Source organism: Cibotium barometz, chromosome 23, assembly GCF_041138505.1.
Source record: "Cibotium barometz isolate CiBa-2024 chromosome 23, ASM4113850v1, whole genome shotgun sequence".
NCBI lineage: Eukaryota > Viridiplantae > Streptophyta > Polypodiopsida > Cyatheales > Cibotiaceae > Cibotium > Cibotium barometz.
This window is the reverse complement of record NC_141068.1, coordinates 37,485,490-37,508,812: the sequence shown is the minus strand read 5'-3', so window position 1 is coordinate 37,508,812 and position 23,323 is coordinate 37,485,490.

Below are 23,323 nucleotides of genomic sequence, written 5' to 3'. Positions count from 1 at the left end.
CAGAACTTCAACGTAATCTTCTTTCAGTTGCAAGACTTGTTGATCTTGGTTTATTTGTTGGATTCGACCACACCAAATGCCGCATTGAGAAAGATGGACAGATTATTGCAACTGCTTCTCGTAATGGCAATTTGTTTGAGCTCTCTTAATGATGCTGTAGCAAATGTTGTCACTGCTCCAGGGGATCATGATTGCAAGATATGGCATCATCGCTTTGTTCATGCTGATTTCTCAAAGCTTCTTAATCTTCATCGTCAAGGTCTTGTACGCGGAATGGATCTTAAAGCTCATCCTCATATGGGAATCTGTGAGTTTTGTGCTCTTGGCAAACACAATCGTAAACCCTTTCCTCTCTCGAATTCAGTTCATTCTCATGATTTGTTGGATCTTGTTCATACCGACATTTGTGGACCTTTGCCACCATCGAGAACACAACATCGTTATTTCATTACGTTTATTGATGATTACTCACGGTATACAGTTGTTTTCTTGCTTCAACAAAAATCTGAGGCGTTATCTGTTTTTAAGCAATTTCACAAGGCTGCCGAACTTCAAACTGGACGTCGCCTCAAGAAACTTCGCAGCGATAATGGTGGAGAATATGTGTCTCGTGAGTTTGAGAGTTATTGTACGGACCATGGTATTCATCATGAACATACAATTCCATATTCACCTCAACAGAACGGTGTTGCTGAACGTAAGAATCGCACTATTATCAATGCTATACGATGTATGCTGATTCATTCTGGGTTATCTCGTGTCTTCTGGAGTGAAGCTCTCTTGACAGTAGTCTTTGTTCAGAATCATCTTCCTACTACTGCTCCTTCTGGTAAGATACCCATCACAGCATGGACAGGTGAAATTCCTTCTGTATCTCATTTTCGAACCTTTGGATGTATTGCTTACATTCATGTTCCTAAAGAAACACGAGCAAAGCTTGATGCTCCTGGCCTTAAAGTTATTTTTATTGGGTATTCTGACACTTCCAAAGGCTACAAATTCTATGACCCGTCCTCCAAGAAAGTGCTTGTGAATCGTGATGCTATTTTCAATGAACAGCTTATGGGCGGTACATGGTCCATGGATGATTCTGATGATACTAAATCTTTGCTTCAAGCTTTTCCATTCTTGTGTGATGATGAATCTTCTTCTATAGAGCAAATTTCCTCTTCACAACCATCTAAAGAGCAACTTTCCTTTTCACAACCATTGATTCCGAATGCTGTCATTGATGATGTTGACATTTTTATTGATCTGCCTATTGATTTTGAGCATGGTTCTTGTCATGTTTATGATGAAGATTTTGAGGCTAATGTTTTCTCTACTTCTGAAGATCCAGCCACGTACAGTGATGCTATATGTTCTCCACAAAAGGATCAATGGCAAGAGGCTATGGAAGCAGAGTATGATTCTCTTATCTCTAAAGGTACATGGATACTCACTGAGCTACCTCCTGGCCGTACTGCCATTAAGTGTAAGTGGGTATATAAGACAAAATTTAAAGCAGATGGATCCTTTGACAAATTCAAGGCACGTTTAGTTGCCAAAGGTTATTCTCAAGTTGCTGGCGTTGATTATCACGAAACCTTTTCACCAGTTGTTTGCATTACTAGTATTCGGGTTTTATTGGCATTTGCTGTTCAATTTGACTTAGAAATTCATCAAATGGACGTGTGCACAGCTTTCTTGAATGGAGATTTAAATGAAGAAATTTACATGGAGCAGCCAGAAGGATTTGTTATTGCAGGGAAGGAAGATCTTGTTGCTCGTCTTCATAGGGCTTTATATGGTCTTAAACAAGCTTCACGGGCCTGGTACATCAAGTTTGATCTTTTTCTTACCTCCCATGGTTTTCTCTCTTGCTCTTCGGATCCCAACTTATTTACCAAACACCAAAATGGTAGTTTTGTAATCCTTGCCCTTTATGTGGATGATACAATCCTTGTTTCCAATGATTTGGGATTTCTACACCAAAGTAAGCAGTTGTTATCTTCGGCATTTGATATGGTGGATCTTGGAGAGCTTCACTCGTGTCTTGGCATTCAGATTCAAAGGGATCGCAGTAAAGGTATTTTATTACTTCGATAGTCAAAGTTTATTGAAGATACTATTAAGAAGTTTGGTTTGGAATCTGCACATTCAGCAACTACTCCTTGTCTTGCGAGTTCCATGAAAAACACTTCTGATTGTGGTGGCCAGCTTGTTACAAATCAACCATATGCTAATTTGGTTGGATGTCTTCAAGTTGTTGGTTTGAACACTCGTCCTGACATTTTGTTTATTGCTAACTATCTCGGGCAACACCTTGCATGTCCTTCTCTTAAGCATTGGTCTTCAGCAAAGCGCGTGTTGAAATACTTGAAAGGCACTATAGATTATGGTTTGGTTTATCAACGACAATTCACATCCGACTCCATTCCATCTCTTTCTCTTTTGGGTTACACAGATGCAGATTGGGCCAGCTCACATTTATCTATGCGATCTACTAGTGGCAATTGTTTCTTCATTAATGGTTGTCTTATTTCTTGGACCAGCAAGAAACAACGTTGTGTTGCAGTTTCTACAACCGAATCTGAATATGTTGCGGCATCACTTGCAGCTCGTGAACTCATTTGGCTTCGACAAGTATTGACAGATATCGGCCATTCTCCTCTTTCTAGTACACCCTTGCGGTGTGATAATCAGAGTGCTATTAGTCTTGCAAAAGACTATGTCCAACATAACAAGTCAAAACATATTGCTGTGCATTACCATTATGTTCGATACGAAGTACGCAAAGGCACTATCATGATTGAACATTGTCCAAGTGACCAGATGATTGCAGATATTCTTACCAAAGGTCTCAATGAGTCACGCTTCATTCTCTTGCGCTCAGAGCTTGGAGTTGCCTCGGGCTCACTCTTTCTAGATTAGGCTCTTTACTCTTATGGTAGCTTTGTACATATATCGTTGTAATCTTCTAGACACCATGCACTTTGCACATTCCATAATTGCTCACTATGACCTCTTGGTCCTTTTGTATATTTGTACATAGATGCACAATGCACTTTCACATCATTACTTCTGGTTCATATTTTCACATTTGTATAGGGGCTTGGGTTTTTCCCTTGTACTTCCCAAGGGTTTTTTCATCCATAGCTAGAGACCCTTGTTTGAGTGGGGGTGTTGGAGCTCTATATATGGCTCACTCTACCTAACTTGGTCTCACCTATTTATATGTATCTTGTCCTCAATATGAATCAGTCTTTGGGAGCGTACATGATGTGTCTCTTGTCTCGTCTCTTTCTCTCTACATTTCAACAAACAACAGGTTTTGTTAACGTGATCACGAAATTGTGAAGACGTTAATGAAATCCCTGATTCGTAAAGATATTAAAGCTACCCAGGATCGATAGAAGCAGTATGCAAATCAGAAAGTTTGAAGAAGCAGATATGGTCTTCATTAGAGTATGGCCCAAAAGAAGTTCTCTATCTCTTGGAAAGTAAAAGAAGTTATTCCCTAGATATTGTGGGCCATATCTGATTACAAAGAAATTAGGTAACTTAGCCTACAAGCTTCTTCTGCCTCCTCTTCTCAAAGTTCATAATGTATTTGATGTAAGCCTTCTAAAGAAATATGTGACAAGCCCAAATCATGTACTTTGATGATGAAATCCTAACCTCTTCAACCCAAGGTGAGATGGAACTCCAACCTGAAGAAATTCTTAATGTTCGAGAAAAGATTCTAAGGAACAGAATTCTCACAGAATTATTGGTAAAATGGAAGTTCTATCCTTTTGAAGATGCCACCTAGGAGAATGAAGTCGATCTATTGTGGGATTACCCCCAGTTTGCGAGATGAGAGCATCTTGCGTTTTTCAAGTGGGAGATAATGTAAGATTCCTCCCTAGCCTCTGAAGATGTCCAGCATCTTCCCCAATAAAAGAAAAATATCCCAAAAATGAGTAAATACTCACATAAGATGAAGAGTTGACTAAGGACAAGGTTAATAGTTAAAAAAGAGAGATATTTACGTGAAATGATGCATTTTTGACACCTCAGTATGGGGGAATTTCCCTCATGAAGGAGGCGCCTATTTGACATGCTTGAATTAGTTTTAAACTCTCAAATAGTGAGATAATTTTTTCTCTCCTCTCTCCTGTTTCAACTAGATCCAAAAAGTGGACTAAACTGACCCAAAAATGGTCAAAAATTAACCAAACTGATCTGAAAAATTCTAGAATCAATTGGCTTGGTTAGAAGCTCACTTTTTCCTATAAATAGAAGCCTTCCCCTTTGTTGAAACTGAATAGTGTTTTGCACTGTTACCTTGCCTCTCCCAAGTGCCAAAAACTGTGAATTTTACTCATATTTCATTAGTTTTTGACCTTCCCTCTTCTAAAAGATTGTTGGCCACTCATGTTTCAAACAAAAGTAGAACCCTCAGACCATCAAGCCAAAGGAAAGCTCTCAAATTATCTATGTAAGTTGGAGATTCTTCTCTTTTCTAATTCTTTTATGGTTTTTTATGATTTTTGTCTTCTCTAAAATGAAATGATGATACGACTCATTGAAAAAAGGCATTCCCTTCTCTTCTTTAGTAAATCCAACCATTCTTTATCCTAAATGATTGATTATTGGATAAAATCAAGTTTTTCATAATGTTTCTCTTAAATAAGTAGAAAATGTTTACATTAGAATGATTTAAATACTCTTGGTAAACTTCTAATTAAATTTAGAGAGTTAAAAATTGAAAAATGGTCAGCCATACAAAGGAGGTTATGGTAAAATTTTTTGAAAATTTATGAAATAAATTTCATCTTTTATTAATCAAAAAGAGTAATCCCCATCGTTAGAGTATTCTAAAAGTATCACTTTCATTCATGTATAGAAAGATGCAGATTGATTAATTTTTATAAAAGAATGATTTTAAATAGAATTAAATTCTATGAAAGATACTTATTGATAATTTTCTTATTGTGAAAGTGTTACTTTCTTCATTATGGATTTTTATGCATAAAATAATGCATAAAAGTATATTTTTTTATTACAAAAGAGTTACTTTCATCACATTGATTTTTATGCATAAAAGTATGACATAATATTGTTTCTATTATAAAAGTGTTACTTTTATCATTATTGATTTCTATGCATAAAAGTATGCATAAAAGAATATTATTTTATTATAAAAGTGTTACTTTTATCATTATTGATTTCTATGCATAAAAGTTTCCAGAAAAGAATATTATTTTATTATAAAAGTGTTACTTTTATCATTATTGATTTATATGCATAAAAGTATGCATAAAAGAATCTTTTTTATTATAAAAGTGTTACTTTTATCATTATTGATTTCTATCCATAAAAGAATATTTTTTATTATAAAAGTGTTACTTTTATCATTATTGGTTTCTATGCATAAAAGTATGCATAAAAGAATATTTTTTAAATTAAAAGTGTGATTTTTATCATAAATTGGTTTTATGCATAAAAGATATTTTTTTATATTAAAAGTGTGATTTTCATCATAAATGATTTTTATGCATAAATGTATGCATAAAAGATATTTTTTTATATTAAAAGTGTGATTTTCATCATAAATGATATCTATGCATAAACATATGCATAAAAGATATATATTTTTTTTCTAAAATTAAAAGTGTGATTTTCATCATAAATGATTTTTATGCATAAACATATGCATAAAAGATATTTTTTAAATATTAAAAGTGTGATTTTTATCATAAATGATTTTTATGCATAAAAGATATTTTTTATATTAAATGTGTGATTTTCATCATAAATGATTTTTATGCATAAACATATGCATAAAAGATATTTTTTTATATTAAAAGTGTGGTTTTCATTATAAATGATTTTTATGCATAAACATATTCATAAAAGATATTTTTTATTTTATGCATAAACATATGCATAAAAGATATTTTTTTAAATTAAAAATGTGATTTTTATGCATAAACATATGCATAAAATATATTTTTATATATTAAAAGTGTGATTTTCATCATAAATGATTTTTATGCATAAAAGAAATTCTTTCATATTAAAAGAGTGATTTTCATCATAAATGACTTTTATGATGATAAAAGTGTGACTTTCATCAGAATTAGATTTTATGCATAAATAGATGCAAATAGAATGATTATATTTAAATAAGGGTTCTCTTAATCCTCTGTTTAATTTTCGCAAAAATTGGAAAAAATGAATAAGTAGATAATCTGGAAGAAGAAATGCTACCGTTTCATATTCACTAAGATGGTAATGAGAAAATTCAATTAAACTATCAAAGTTGCAAATCGAGATAAATGATTATTTTATTCCTCATAAAAAATTCATGTTTTTAGAAATCTGTAAGCAAATATTCGTCGAACGAAATTTAGAAAAAGAGAAATTGAAATAGTACCTTTCGAGAAAGATAGTTTAGGAAGAACCTTTCCAGATCCAAACTCTTATTCAGACTATTGACCAAGGCCTAATTCCTTCGTCAATTTCAATCAATGACGATGTACCCAATTCAGGAAAAATGTACTCAAATCCCCCACCGAATCTGAAACTACGTTAAGACTTTTGATTTTCATCTGAGGATGAAGTTAACAGAATTCGAGGAATTCTGTTTGGATTTCACACCTGCATCTAGAAGTATTGATATATGGATTTAAGATTATTCATGGTTTTCAAACAAAATCAAAACTGAAAACTTGCATAGAAACCCTCTTTTCTTAAAGGACTATCTTACACTAGAATGCTGGAGGGAGCATTTGGCATATATGTTTATCTAAGGGAAGTTTGGTTGCAACAGTTGGCGGGGAGTGTTTGAGAGATAGCTCACGTGGCAAAAACCTGCATAGAAACCCTCTTTTCTTAAAGGACTATCTTACACTAGAATGCTGGAGGGAGCATTTGGCATATATGTTTATCTAAGGGAAGTTTGGTTGCAACAGTTGGCGGGGAGTGTTTGAGAGATAGCTCACGTGGCAAAAACCTGCCCAGGTCTTGACGAGCCTGGGTATGGTGAAAATGGTATGCTTTCGATCCGATGGACAAGGACTGATGAAGCGGTCCCTGAGTGAAGTACCAAGACACCCAAGGAGGATCCTGGAGGGTTCTGACCAGGTGATGCACGGGCTCCCGGTGCTTAGGACACCCATATGTATGTCGAGGAAGATATATATATGTATGTTGACGAAATGATTATTGTTATCTATTACTGGATCTCGTGGCTGACCAGTTGGTCCCAACGGAGAGTCCAAAGTGGTATTGTTTTTGTGAAACAAGGGATTGAATGGAAATTTTGAGTTATGAAATCTACGATCATATCTGTTTTGTCTATGGATTATTTTTTTATATTAAAATTTTAAAGAGGAGTGTGTGGGTATCTATTTTCTAAAGCTAAAGTTAAGAAAGGCATGTCAATTATGGGTGGGTGAGTACTTGTTTGGTTGTATCGATTCCAATGGCAGGGTGGTGGCTAACCCATGGGCCGGATGGGGTTAGGCTAGAATCAGTGGAGTTTTAATAATCAAACTAAAAAATCTTAGGATTACGCTAGGATTCAAGTAGCTAGTTAATTCCCTGATAAATTTCTCAATTGAGTAGATCAACAGCTGTGCCTGATCTTGATTAGGAAAAAAGCGTTGAAATTACTCAGATGATCAAATTATATCAGTGAGAGTTTCCTTGTAGCTGGTTTATTTAGGTGAAGGATAGTTTAGAATTGAGCTCGTTAGAAAAATTCGTTAAGAAAATTCAAAATGGTGGAATTGTCCGTGCTTTCCGGGCATGGGAAATTTTCCCGGTTTCGGTTTTCGGAGTGACCACCAGCCTAGTCTCGTGCCCGGACATTCGTGGGCGAGGCCCCGAGTGAGAAACCCTGCCCCGCGCATGAGAGGGCTGCTTCCGCTGTGTCAGCTCTACCGGGAGTCTGGTGCACGAAGGGGGCAGAGGGATCTCACATTGATTCTAGCATTTGATCCACCATAGCTCATCACATTGCTGTAATTTTAACACTTCATCTCCTTGAACCACTCCCCATGACTTGTCATGTGATCCACCATAGCTCATCACATTGCTGTCCTTGAACCACTCCCCATGACTTGTCATGTGGTTCGAAGCACCTGAATCAACGTACCATACATCATCTTCATGTGTTGCTTCAATATTTTTAGACATGGCATTAATGACATGCTTCATAACAAACAACCTTTCATTATCCTCATTGTTTCTGCTCGAGGATGCATAGTTGTTTTGCTGTAATTTACCATTTTGCATGTCAGCCTGCTTCTTATAACAATTTGCCTGCACATGTCAAGGCTTACCATAGTAAAATCATCCACGTGAATCATTATACTACCTTTGCCAATTTCCACGACCTCTTTGACTCCCTTGCCTCTGAAGTGGCCTCTTCCACCTGCGTGTTGTTGTTGTTGTTGTGAATTCTGGGACTGTTGTTGTTGCTGCTGCTGTTGCTGGCCATAATTCTGATTACCTGTTCGGCCACCTCCTTGACCGCGTCCATAGCCTCCTCTATCTCGTCCTCTTCCTGAACTTGTGTAGAAGGCTTGTTGCTTTGAACTGTTATTGTTTTGTGAAGACTGTTGGTCTTCACCCAAGGTCTTCTCTTCTATAATCAATATAGACACCAAATCTGTAAAATTGGGAATGTTTTGCTGAGTCTGAATAGACGTCTTGAATGCCTTGTATTGTGGCCTGAGACCACGTAGACAGACTTTCACCTTATCATCATCATCTACTAAAACACCAATAGATGCAAGGGATTCCACAATACCCTTTATCTTCAATGCATAGTCATTCACACAAATACTCTTTTTCTCCACAGTATACTCTTTTTCTCTACAGTATGAAGTTCATTCTTCAACTATATCTTTCGTGTATATCTTTCGTGCCTTGGTATTCGTTTCATAGAGTTTTACCAAGGTGTCCCACGCCTCCGTGGGGGACTTGGCATCCTGTATGTGCCTAATCATGGTGTCTTGTATACTGATAGACAGCCAATACGTAGCTTTTCTCGCTCCTTTGTTCTAATCCTTGAACTCTTTCACATTTGCAGCAAGTCGGATTGATCTCCGGTATCTCTGGTGCCTCTAAATGCTCACCTTCTATGTAGTCCCAATAACACTTTTCCATCAAGAAATTCATCAACCTGAACCTCCAAGCATGGAAGTTGTTCTTACCAAGATTCTCAGCAACAATCTGGTTTATGCCATCATTTGACATCTTGCCACCAGACACACAAATTTACTAGAAACAGCACTCTAGTTTGTCTTGCACAAACTGCTATTTTTTTTTTGCAACGGTACTGTACTACACTCAAATTTCACAACCAGTGACCTCAATGTGCATACATACACCCAATGGCAATTGTTGACCTCCTTGCAGCACACACAATGTCTGCACAACCAATCTGTCTTCCTGTAGTTCTTAAAATAGAGTTCTGCAGAGAATCGATGACTTACCCGTAGTGCTTGAAATCGCCTGCTTTCTGAAAATCGGAGGTCCTGACGCACCCGAAACGAGTTTTTGACGCAAAAAATTACATCGGATAGGACATTATAGTTGCCCTATAGCTTTACTCCTGTGAAGAAAGCTCCTCAATCAGAGACCGTTTGCCGGTGCCTCCCGTAGAGCTCCGGACAAGGGTGTAATCACCAACACAAATAGGGAAGAGTAGTTGAAGCTCTTACCCTCATACCGCTTCCTATGCTTTTCTTGCTTGCAGTTCTATAGCATGAACCAGGCTCTAATACCATGAAAAGATGCAGGGGAGAAGAGATCTTGAGCTCTTACAAGCACACACACACTCACAAAACCCTAATAGAGAACACACAAGGTGAGAGGCTGGAAATCTTCTTCTTCTTCACTCAACACACAACACACCATATACAAAGATAAGAGTACACACTTATGAAAAGGTACTCAACCAAATATATACTAGGGTTCTCTATAGTGTGAACCCAACTAAATGAGCTGGCGCTATAACTATGCCAGTCTCTAGAATGGCTGTCAAACAGCCTGTCATCCCATCGGCCGCATATCACCCATGATCTCACCAACCATGCGAGTGGTGTAAGTGTGGGGCCTATCCCAAAAGCGGGTCATCAGTGTCCACCACCTCACTAGATGAGCTCGATATAATACCCCCTTTAAATGGAACCCTTTTGTATGATAGAAATGTGTAATAAAGGGATTTTAAAAATCCCTTTTGTTGAACCCATGTGGTATGCTTACATATTTATGAGTAACCCCCTCGAGTAGTGAGGGAGGCGCCATTAGGGAAAGAGTTATAAATGGAAAATGAGGAGTTTCCTACTGCTGCGAAAAAGGAAATAGAAGCGTGGAAAAGAAGATTTAATGTAATGAAGGGAAACAAAAAGAATCCAACCGCGTAGTCAGAATGAAAGGGGATAGAAATAGTATTATGGAAAGAGATTTAATGCATACATAAAAGGGTTTAATGTATGCATAAGAGCTAAATACATGCACAAATCTATGCGTGTATAAGAGCTCTAATAGAAAAATTATGTAAGCATAAAATGCACAAAAAAAAAATCTCACATCTATATGAAGGAACACTTATAAAAGAAAACATTAAAAGAATAAATCAAGAAATATGCAAGATATAGCTATTAGGCATGCATAAAGCTCTAACACATGCATAGAGATATTAGGCATACAAATTTTATGTAGCATTCGAGAAGATATCTCAATGCAATAGAGTTCTCTAATGCTCTTATGCAACATTAGAGAGGATATCTCAAATCATAAGAGTTCCTTATGCATGCACTCCAACTATTGGCATCCATATTATAGCGCTTATGCATGCATTAAAGAGCTTCTATACATGCATTAGAGACCTTAGTACATGCATTAAGGGCCCTCCTAAGTATAATAATGCAAGCGTGCATAAGAGTTTTACTACATGTGGTAGAGATATATGTTTGCATTAAAAGCTCCATGAGAGCATAAAGTGCTTGAACTACTAATAAAACATACTCCCAAACTGTGGGTAAATGAGTGTAGTTAATACAAAACCAATATGATAGTGATTTATACCGTATGATAAGATAGGGTCATATATTGATCTCTTTCAAGGAAAACCTACAAAAAAAAAGGAACACGAGTAATAGATAGATAGCTATTAGGCATGCATGTAGATCCTATGCATGCATATAGATCTCTTAGTTGACACATAAGGTCTCTTATTGCATAAGAGCTATTGTACTGATAGATATATCTTAGTGCATAAGAGCTATTGTAGAGAAAGAGATCATCTCTTTTGGATGCATAAAAATCTCATGCATGCATTAGAGAGCTTTTATGCATTGGAGCTCTTGATGAATACATTAAGGTCTCTCTTATGTAAGGATAAGTTTGCATAACAGATCTAATGCATTAGAGCTCTTGATGAATGCATGAAAATCTCTCTTATGTAAGGGATAAGTTTGCATAAGAGATCTAATGCATGCATCAAGAGCTTTATTTTAGGCATTAGAGCTATATGCAAGACTCTAGCTCTATGTATGCCCAAGAATAAGAACCTCTATGCAAACATAAACTCCATAAATCCTAATTAAAAATAATATGTTTCAAGGGTGTAAGATAAGCATGAAAATATTTAAAAAATGAGGATAGAGCGATCAGTCTTACCTCAAGAAAAAAGGGGCTAATGTGTTGAGCACCGTGCAAGCAATGACATAAAGGGAGAGAAATCAAACTTGGTTAAACTCGTACTAAAATAGTTTTTCTACCTACCTCTGTGTAAAAGAAATATTATTATTTTTTAAATATCAACTAACCAAATCTCGAAGTAGTTTTGAAGATCCCTAGAAAACAAAACAAAAAACCACATCTTCATGTAAAAAAAAGGATAGCAAAATCACTAAGATAGATCTCGTGTAAGCCCTATGCATAGAACTCAACTTATGCATAATATGCATAGAGCTGATACAAAATCTATTATGCATATGATGTGTGCTATCATGCATAGAGTTGAGCAGCTTATGCATAGATCTTATATATAATAGCTCTTTGCACATACCTCTCTATGCATTACGTTGTATGTGTCGAGCTTATGCATTACATCCAGGCATAGAGCTTTGCCTAGATCTTCCCTTGATTCTATTTGTATGAGCTCCATGTATATAAGTTTGTATATGGCTCTATGTAAAGAGCTCCATGCATGTGTCTATGCATATGTTGTATGCAATGAGATGTATGTGGGGCGCTATTTACATATATCTCTTTAGATAGCCCACTGCATAGCATAGAGCTCTATGGATATGCCTTATGCATACAACTGCATGCATGAGGCTTATGCATAAAGAAGCATTGCTAAGCTATTTTCAATTAAAAATGTACTTAAAATATCACTAGCCTAGTGGGCTCACTAAGGCCCTAGCTAATGACAGTTCTCATATTTAATCTTTGTTAATAACAATGTTGGCTATACAAATTCAAATGTAGCATGATAAAACCAGGGTCATCCAAGGCTTATGGTAGCCTAGCTCAATACCATATGCGATGTCGCCGGTGGCTAGATAGCTGAACAAACCCCCTCAATACCCCAAACCAAAGAGCGCGCACACCCAGCCACCTAGACAGAAAATGTGTACATGTACACAAATCAAGATGCTTTGGGAACATGTGAGGGTGCACAAACAAATCAGATTCGTAGGGATGCAGCAAGAAGCTCTGGAAAAATGCGAAGACGTCAGGGGGAGGAATCAGCCCCACACAGCGTTTGAGTCTAGCAAAACATATGTAAACTTAGTACTAAGTAGAGCAATATTACATTAATTAGGCGTGTCGTCTCCTTCGAGGGACGCAAAAGGATTCACAAACGGGCATGGGATTAAGCTTGTGTGGTTCACATGTACTGTCTCTGATGATTAGAATTGAGAAATGAAGAGCTAGCGTTGGTCGTCGTCGTCAACAGATTAGGTGCTGGTGCGATCGGGGATCATTTAATGTGTTGCTAATATAGGGATCAATTACGGGTGGTATAAATGTTGAGCAAAGGCAATGCAGACAGTTGATTAAAAATGTGGCCTGCCTCTCTGATTATTATTAATATTATTATGAATCAATGGGAAAGATGCTAAGTTGAGCTGCTGTACGTGACGTCGAAACCTTCAAGGCCAGGTAGCTCCTGCAAAATTAGAAGTATTGAAAAATCCACTTAAAATGGCAAGCAGCTGTTTGCATGAGATTCGAACAATATTCACCATACTTCTGTGTAGCCCACTGCTGGCAGAGCCTAGTGCTGCACCTTGCAAGTTCTCATGACGAGCACCGGCTTCCAAATTCTGGACTACCACAATTTGCTTCTCGCCTAATACCGAAGTACTACTACTAATACCGAAGTACTACTACTCTTTAACAGCTGGCCATTACTCTGGTCCCCTGATACCCAAGTACTACTACTCTTTAACAGCTCGATAAAGCGGTTCATATGCTCCACAATCTCAAGCGAGCCCTGGACTAAAACGGACCGCATCTGGATTCGGTCATCATCGCCCAGCAGGCTGCCCGTGGGCACTGATTCCACCTTTTCTTGCAGGCTTCCTGCCAGCTCCAAGCCCCGTGCCACCACCCGCCTAAGCTCGTCTTCACAGGTCAACTCTTCCTGACGATCCATTATTCGAATACCTGCTCTCAGTCTCTGATCACAGAAGACTGCAAGTCAACACTGCTCACATGTCCAGAGACTCCAGACCGGCCACCCACTAGCAAGACAAATCAGTACCTCAGATAAGGCCGGATCCACACGGTCCAACGGCTGAGCAATAGATTCTTTTTTTCAGTTAAAGGCAATGCTTTTTTTCAACCCTTATTAAAGGCAACGTTCAGGCTCAACTGGGATTTAGAGTCCAAAATCACTAGAAATCATACAAATGCAGGGATTTATAACTAACACGTACAAATTTCATCCCTTACTATTTAAGGTAACGTCCAATTCCGACCGGGATCTATGAATTTCAGCCGAGAAAAACACACGGGGCTTATGTGAGCACTGGTTCCGCAAACTCTTTCTGCATGCATGTGTTTGTAAGCTTTGTGTCGGTGCAGTGAGGTTTCCCCATTAGAGAGTGAGGACCTCTTTAATCGACTGACACCTGTTTGGTAACATCACCTATTACGTGGATATCTTCAAAATGTTTTTCCAAGCTATATCTATGATGAATTTTAGATGGCATATTCTTTGCATTTACCTTCTCATCCTACTTCCTATGACTTGAAAGCCATTACAAGAATATAGTACTCACCCTAGTATATATTCACAATGATGTCTAAAGGTAACAAGATCGTATATGATTTAAAAGTGACATTGATAAAAATGTGTCGTCCTTTTTTTATTGAAAGATAATTGGTGCACGGTTAGGCCTTATGATACTTTTCTTGATAAGATCATCTAGTTGTAATTTTAACTTAGAATATTCTTAATTGGTAAAGCTTTAATATATGCTAAAGTGATCCTAAAATAGTTTCAACCACATGATTTCAAGGTCTAGCATGAGGTAATGTATGCAAAAAATCAAGAAATACATTTTTAAAATTCTGTAATAGTTTATTCTCATATGGGGAATGCTCTTGTTCTTATTGTATTTCCTTAGCCACCATGTCATGTAGCCTTGCTCTTCTTGGATTTCCTTAGCCATGACTAACATAATCTTGTAGCCCAGCCTTTCCTCTAACTTGATTCATTCGTGAAATATGTGTTGCATTACATATCTTTTAAGAAAATCAACATTACCATGAGATTTATTAAGAGTTACACTTCTAGCTTAACAATAGCTAACACCATATGCTCATGAACAATAATTGTGTCATGTATAAATGTTCAAAATTTTTGCCTATGAAAATCTCCTTAGGACAACACATTCAATAAAAAATCAATAGATTCCAACAATCCAACTCCAAAAGTCCACCTGGTTGTATAACCCTTCTTAGAACTAGCCACAATCTCAATGCAAGGATTTTTAAGGTTTGATGCTGATTTTAGATTCAATTTCTATGTAATCTTGGGAGATATGAAAGTATCACAATTGCCATAATCTATCAGAGACCTTAATTTATGATTCATTAACGTTTTTTAGCCCTTATATGAGAGTCTTGCATATTGTATACAATGAAGTCATTGGTTAAGCAATTTCTCACTACATGTAAGCCGTAGCTCTATGTAGATGATACAAAGTCACAACCCAAAAATAAAAAACATCTATATAAAATAAGATTTCTACTATAGGTAACAACTATATGAGATTCCCATGGAATTGAATGTAGTAGAAAACTTGACATCAAGTTATAATTAAAGGCACCCATCAAAGCAGAAAGCTAAGACCGTAAAGTTTAAACTTGTATAGGGACCATACCCAGTCCTAAAACTAGTCTTGAAGATATCCTCTTGTTTTTAAGTCCTAATCTACTGACAATACCTAGATCCAACGTTTGTTTTGTACAAAACTTTTCTTTAGACATTTTACTTAGGAAATCTTATATGTGATGTATACGATATTTTATTCTTAATGGTCTATCTCTTTAATCTTCCATAATCCACACAAAAATGAAAGGTGTCATCTTTCCTTCTATGAAATAAAATCGGTGCACCCCAAGGCGAAACGGCTAGGCTTTATAATCCTTTTCTTGATAATATAATCTAGTTGTAATTTTAACTTAGCATATTCTTAAACATTAAATTGGTAAAGCTTTTATATATGCTAAACCGCTCCTAAAATAATTTCAATCACATTGAATTAAAGGTCTAGAATGAGGTAATTTAGGTAAATCATCAAGAAATACATTTGTAAACTTCTCTAAGAGTTTCTTCTCATATGGGGGGTTTTCTTGTTCTTATTGGATTTCCTTAGCCATGACTAACATAGTCATGTAGCCATGTTCTTCTTAGATTTCCTTAGCCATGACTAACATAGTCTTGCAGCAGCCCATACTTATTCCTCTAGCTAGATTCATTCTTGAAATGTGTGTTACATTACATATCTTTTAATAAAACCAACATTACCATGATATTTGTTAAGAGTTACAATTCTAGCTTGACAATAACTAACACCCTATTCTCATGAACAATAATTGTGTCATGTACATAATGTCCCATTTTTAGGCTTTGAAAGCACATCCAATATAAAATCAATAGACTCCAACAATCCAACTCCAAGCACTAGCCACAATCTCAATGAGACGATTTCTAAGGTTTGATGTTGATTTTAGATTCAATTTCTATGTAATCTTAGGACATATGAAAGTACGATAATTGCCAGAATCCATAAAAAATATTCGCTTATGATTCATTCACATTTCTTCAACCCTTAGATGAGAATCTTGTGTATTGTATACAACGAAGTCATTGTTTGAGAATGGGAGTGAGATTATGAAAATCTGATGAGGGTTGGTCATTAAGATCGAGCTCCCTCCGAGAGTGTTTCTAACTCTCATAAGTATAATACTCTTGAAGTAAACTTTTGTTATTTCAACATATTTTAAATGCTTGAGTGAGAAAAAAATAATAAAGAGTGAGAATAAGGTGTGTGAATATAGTGACTCATAAAGTCTTAGAAGACATTATTTCCTATAAGAGCTTCCACCTTCAACTTTACTTCAACCATCATCTTGCATGTGAGCATCCATGGACACACCACCAACACAACAACACAAAGCAACTATAGACGCACTTGATAGACGCGCAAAATAGCGGGCACGTCTATAGGCATTGCTTGAATAGAGAAATTACAGGCGCGTCTAACAACGCGTCTAATAGCGCATGTATTTGCGCATGTATTGACGCATCTATTGGGGCGTCTACACTGAAAATCTAACACTGCGTCTAACAGCATGTCTATTCTCGCGTGTATTAGAGCATCTATTTATGCGTGTATAAGGGCGTCTATTAGAGCATCTATTTATGCGTGTATAAGGGCGTCTATTAGTTTGTCTACACTGAAAATTAGACGCGTATTTAGATGCAAAACAGAGAGTACAAGAAGTGAGATTTTGGTGTAGGCTGGTAAATGTACATCACTGCTTTCCAAAAATTGCCCATGATTACCAAAGCGCATAATTTTAACAAAAACATCAATGCTTTTTTGCAAGCCCACATATACAAAAAATAAGTGAGGTGAGGAGAATGAGACAATATGTAAAATAGTTTAGCCAATATCAATGATGGGCTATGGTTCAATCTCATCCTCAATGAGATCAACCCTTGCCAAACTATCTACTTCAAAATCCAAACAAGTGTTTAGATCTACAAATACATGGCCTCAATATCTGTATCTCCTATCTCATGATCATCCTCCTCTCTCGTATCATGGTCATCATCACCTCCATGGCCATGATCATCCTCCATACGCTCCATATTAAATGTACTATACATCACTTTGGAACATGGCATAATAGGTATGACATGCCACCATCTGTTATTATCCACCATTGGTTGATAGACAACCTAATTCAAACACAAATACAATCATGTTATTTTCCTTGCATCGAAGGTATCAAATATTTAAAAGTGAGTACTTTTATATGTGTGTACAGTACCTGATCACATTGTTGCGGTAGTACTAGTGTGTCCTTCTTACTTTGCCAAAACTTTGTGGAGTCAATAGTTACAAAGCCACTTGCATGGCGTTTGATTGTTGCATTAGGGCCTCTTTCCACCACGTCCTTAAACCACTTTACATCCAAAACATACACAAAGAAGCGTCGAAAGTCAAGCTTAATAATATCTTGGATTATGCCACAATAATCATCCATGCCTCCATTGGCTCCCTCAAAGCTAGCAATGACGCCGCAATCTTGTGTGTTTCTCTTATCATCAATCCGTTGTGTTCGAAAATGCTTGCCCTGACACCATATAGCATTGAACATAGTGCACTACACCAAGACAAAATCAATTAAATAAGCAATCTAAATTATTGAAAGCTCCTAACTTATGCATAACATTCTATATACTGACCTTGCTCATGCATCCCCTAGCATACTCCCATTCTTCCATTGTGATATGCATCCCCTCGTCTTTCTCAGCTTTCTCCATTTCGTCAAGTAGCCAATCCACATGAATATCCTTTGGGAGTGCTCTTAGATACTGAGGGTATGGCACACGAGATCCGTGGTGTGTACGAAAGAGGGCCCTTTCTTCTTGTCTTCTTGCCTTTGCATCCTCGTATCTTGTCACCCATCTTTTCATCACATCACTATTAAGCATGAAATAGAGGTTGATATTGTTAAGCAACTCCATGTCTATTACTTTGTTGCGTCCTTTGCCTTGAGGCACAATAGAGGTCATCCTTAGGTCTTCATCATCTCTCCATAGTCATGGGAGAGAGCTATCCACATCAACAAGAAACTCAAAAATATATACAAGTGACTCTTGTATCAACCAACCCTCGGCCATGCTACCTTCGGGTCTTGCATTTTGTCTTACAAAACCCTTCAAGGTCTTCATGAAGCGCTCGAGGAAGAAGAACCATCGTGCATGTATAGTACCACATATAGCAATCTCATCCACCAAATGCACTATGAGATGTAGTTGGCTTGTGAGAATAGAACGTGGAAATGTCTCCTCAAGTAAACAAACCACCTCCACTGACATAACTCGAGCATTCTCAAGCGTAGTGGGATCTATTTCCTTTGCGCTCACATACCTAGAAATGAAAAAGTACACCATATTAGCAATATGAACACCTTGCATGGAGCATTGATACGCATCACATTTTGTATCATGTAAAGTACCTCACAAGCTCGCCCATCTTGTAAATACAATCTTTCACGTCCTTTGATGCACTACGAGAAATGCTAGTAGGTAGTATGAACTAAACACACGAGGAATGGTTGATTAGTTTCTTATAATTCACTCACAAATTTGAAAGGAAAAAGATATTATGCACATAAAATACTTACTTGGAGCATCTTGTACCAATCATGAGATTTCAAGCCATATAATTGCTCTACACCTCTTTTCTTGCTCTTTGTAAAGGCCCCCTTTAAACAGCTCATGCATCCAGTGGGAGTGCGAATTATAGTAATAGCACGCTTCACCGCGACCATCTCTAGCTTTGATAACCTCCACGGTGCACGAGATAAAAAAAACATGCCCATTTGGTCTCTCTTGTGGCCAAGCTTCAAGCATCCTCCTTATGGTACGTAGATCCTCCCTTATGCCTACGGAATCTCGTGTCCCATTCAAATGTTCCCAAATGGTAGATGCCACATTATTGAAGATATGCATGGGATCAAGCAGGTGATTGATCTTGAGGTGGGACCAATATGGTAAACGATATTGGTCTATGGGAGTTCTCCACTTGATCGATGGAATGAATGCCATGACATGAGCTCTGCAATGGATTTGCACCTGAACATATGTTGGATGCGAGGGATTATGGAAAAATGTCGCAGAACCTTATGAGGCACATCCAAAGTTTTGAGATCTGCTCTATATCTTGCCTCTCCACAAGTAGGACACTGTCTTGCATCCTTATGTTGTCCACGAAACAAAACGCAATCATTGATGCATGCATGGATGCGCTTGTAATCTAATCCTCCAAGAGAGGTCACATGTTGCCTTGCCATATCTCTTGAGGTCGGTACTTTATTCTCCCTTGGAAGCATTTTACACAATAGCCTGCACGTGAAGACCATAAATGAGGAAAAGCATTTGAGTAATTGACCTGCTAGCATAGTTCAGCATGTTTGCAAAATAGACTTTAAAGCTTACTTGAGTAATGCATTCAAACTTGCATTGCTCCATCTATAGATGGCTTGCAAGTTTAGTAACTCACGGGAGGCACGTAGAACAGAGAATGTGCACCCCTCAAACAGTGGAGTCGATGCTACGGTAAAAAGATCATCCTGCTCCATGCTATCATCCCTCCCTTCGGATTGATGGACATATAAGTCCCGCACCATATCATCAAACACCTCCACGGGTTTATGAGGTAATAGCGGAGGGCTATTATCACCATCACTCCATGCATCTGTAACGATCCCTCCTGAAGATCCCACCTCATATCGCCAACACATCCTCCTCCACGGCTTCATGAGGTAATAGCGGAGGGCTACTATCACCATCACTCCATGCATCTGTAACGATCCCTCCTGAAGATCCCACCTCATATCGCCAATGCCTTGCCTCCTCACGGGCGCCGAGCATAGGGCAACATATGCAGGTGTGGCACTACATCCTGTATCAAATTAAAACGGGATCATAACTCAAATATATGAACACCCATAGGTATCTCAATCAACCTTAACTCTTTAACACTTACCATGTTTACGGTCGCATCCCATTCTCCATACTTTGAGATGTGATTGAGTGTAATCCTGCGTGTACGATACATGTTTCCTCGACATCTATCACACATACATTTGATTTTTTGCTCCAACCACATTTCACGATGGTGGGTACGAAGGGATCCTCACTAGAGCTACTTATTGAAGATGAAGAGATTCTACAAATAAAGAACCCAAAAAAAATTGCTCTTATGTCTAATATTTAATCTAAAAACTCTATGGCGCGTCTAAAACCGTGTCTCTTCTATGTGGTACGCAATTTTAGACGTGGTTTTAGACGCGCTGTTAGACGCTCTTGTAGACGTGATTTTCAATTTCAAACCTACTTTTAGTGCGCTTGCTTTTCTTCACATACTTTTAACGGGCTTGCTTTGCTATTAACAGATTCACAGCCTAGCATCCACACATTTCTTTAACCCTTAGATGAGAATCTTGTGTATTGTATACAATGAAGTCATTGTTTGAGAATGGGAGTGAGATTATGAAAATCTGATGAGGGTTGGTCATTAAGATCGAGCTCCCTCCGAGAGTGTTTCTAACTCTTATAAGTATAATACTCTTGAAGTAAACTTTTGTTATTTCAACATATTTTAAATGCTTGAGTGAGAAAAAAATAATAAAGAGTGAGAATAAGGTGTGTGAATATAGTGACTCATAAAGTCTTAGAACACATTATTTCCTATAAGAGCTTCCACCTTCAACTTTACTTTAACCATCATCTTGCATGTGAGCATCCATGGACACACCACCAAGACAACAACACAAAGCAACTATAGACGCACTTGATAGACGCGCAAAATAGCGGGCGCGTCTATAGGCATTGCTTGAATAGAGAAATTACAGGCGCATCTAACAACGCGTCTAATAGCGCGTGTATCTGCGCATGTATTGACGCATCTATTAGGGCGTCTACACTGAAAATCTAACACTGCGTCTAACAGCGCGTCTATTCTCGCGTGTATTAGAGCATCTATTTCTGCGTGTATAAGGGCATCTATTAGTTCGTCTACACTAAAAATTAGACGCGTATTTAGATGCAAAACAGAGAGTACAAGAAGTGAGATTTTGGTGTAGGTTGGTAAATGTACATCACTGCTTTCCAAAAATTGCCCATGATTACCAAAGCACATAATTTTAACAAAAACATCAATGCTTTTTTGCAAGCCCACATATACAAAAAATAAGTGAGGTGAGGAGAATGAGACAATATGTAAAATAGTTTAGCCAATATCAATGATGGGCTACGGTTCAATCTCATCCTCAATGTAGAGAGTTATTATCAACGTCTATGAAAGAGAGTAAAAAGAAAGAAATATGATGTGAACATCTATAAAAGACATAAGAGAGTCAAAAAGAGAGAGAGAAAGAAACAAATATGTTGCCAACATCTATATAAGAACAAAAAGGGGGGGTATCAGAATTTTTAAATATGATACAAACACTAATTAGTAGAATTCATCAAATTACTTCCAATAGTACAATGTAGATAAAGAGACATTTTTTGGGTCTATGGGGGCTTCTAATAATAATACTGAGATATTGGTGCATACTTCTAAAGGGTCCAACCTTTATTGCCATTTAAAATTGAGGAACAACTCAACTAGCTGGGTGATAAGAAGGAACTGGCTAATGATGACAATCACAACTCTCAAGGGACATGGCTAATGGCAATGAGAGGGAGAAGATCCTGAAGGGATGTCCTTCCATAATACATAATTTATCCTAAAAAAGCACGTTGTTTTATGTCATCGAAGGGTTGGTTTTTCAGTTGGGTTCGCTTTCATGTTGGTCGCAACTTGTATTTTTATGGGGTTGAACTACTAGATGTACTCAGTTTTATTTCTATAAATACATATGTATGTATTCTCCCTTTAAAAAAGTGGCAATATAACTAACTTCATTTACATATTGAAAAATGTTCTTTCATATGGGTTGTAAATAGAATTTTATCAATGTCACTTTTAAATCATATACAATCTTGTTACCTTTAGGCATCATTGTGAATATATACTAGGCTGAGTACTAAATTTTTGTAATGGCTTTCAAGTCATAGGAAGTAGGATGAGAAGGTAAATGCAAAGAATATGCCATCTAAAATTCATCATAGATATAGCTTGGAAAAACATTTTGAAGATATCCACGTAATAGGTGATGTTACCAAACTAGTGTCAATGGATTAAAGAGGTCCTCATTCTCTACTGGGGAAACCTCACTGCACCAACACAAAGCCTACAAACACATGCATGCAGAAAGAGTTTGCGGAACCAGTGCTCACATAAGCCCCGTGTGTTTTTCTCGACTGAAATTCATGGATCCCAGTCTGAATTGGACGTTACTTTAAATAGTAAGGGATGACATTTGTACATGTTAGTTATAAATCCCTGCATTTGTATGATTTCTAGTGGATTTGGACTCTAAATCCCGCTTGAGCCTAAACGTTGCCTTTAATAAGGGTTGAAAAAAAAGCGTTGCCTTTAACTATAAGGGTTGAAAAAAAGAATCTATTGCTCAGCCATCGGACCATGTGGATCCGGCCTTATCTGAGGTACACAGATAAGGCCGGCGGTCTGGAGTCTAGACATGTGAGCAGTGTTGACTTGTGAGGGCTTCCTTCTAGACACACAGAACATGCAGCATGCATGTAGCCGCCTGTGGTGGCAGTCTTCTGTCAGAGACTGAGAGTAGGTATTCGAATAATGGATCGTCAGGAAGAGTTGACCTGTGAAGACGAGCTTAGGCAGGTGGTGGCACGGGGCTTGGAGCTGGCAGGAAGCCTAGTGAAAATGAGTACTGGGAGAAGGTCGACTGTCGACTGTGGGCTGGCGACTTGTTGGGGAACCGCCTCTGGTGTAGCAGGGAGTTTTGGAGGTGGTGTTGTGTTTGGCGCAACTGCTGACAGAGATGCAACGGATGTTCATAGCCAGAGGAACATCTTGGAAGTAATGTGAGAAAAGGGCAAATAGAGTGCTGATTTTGATGACAACCGCCAGGTGGTGATGTGCAG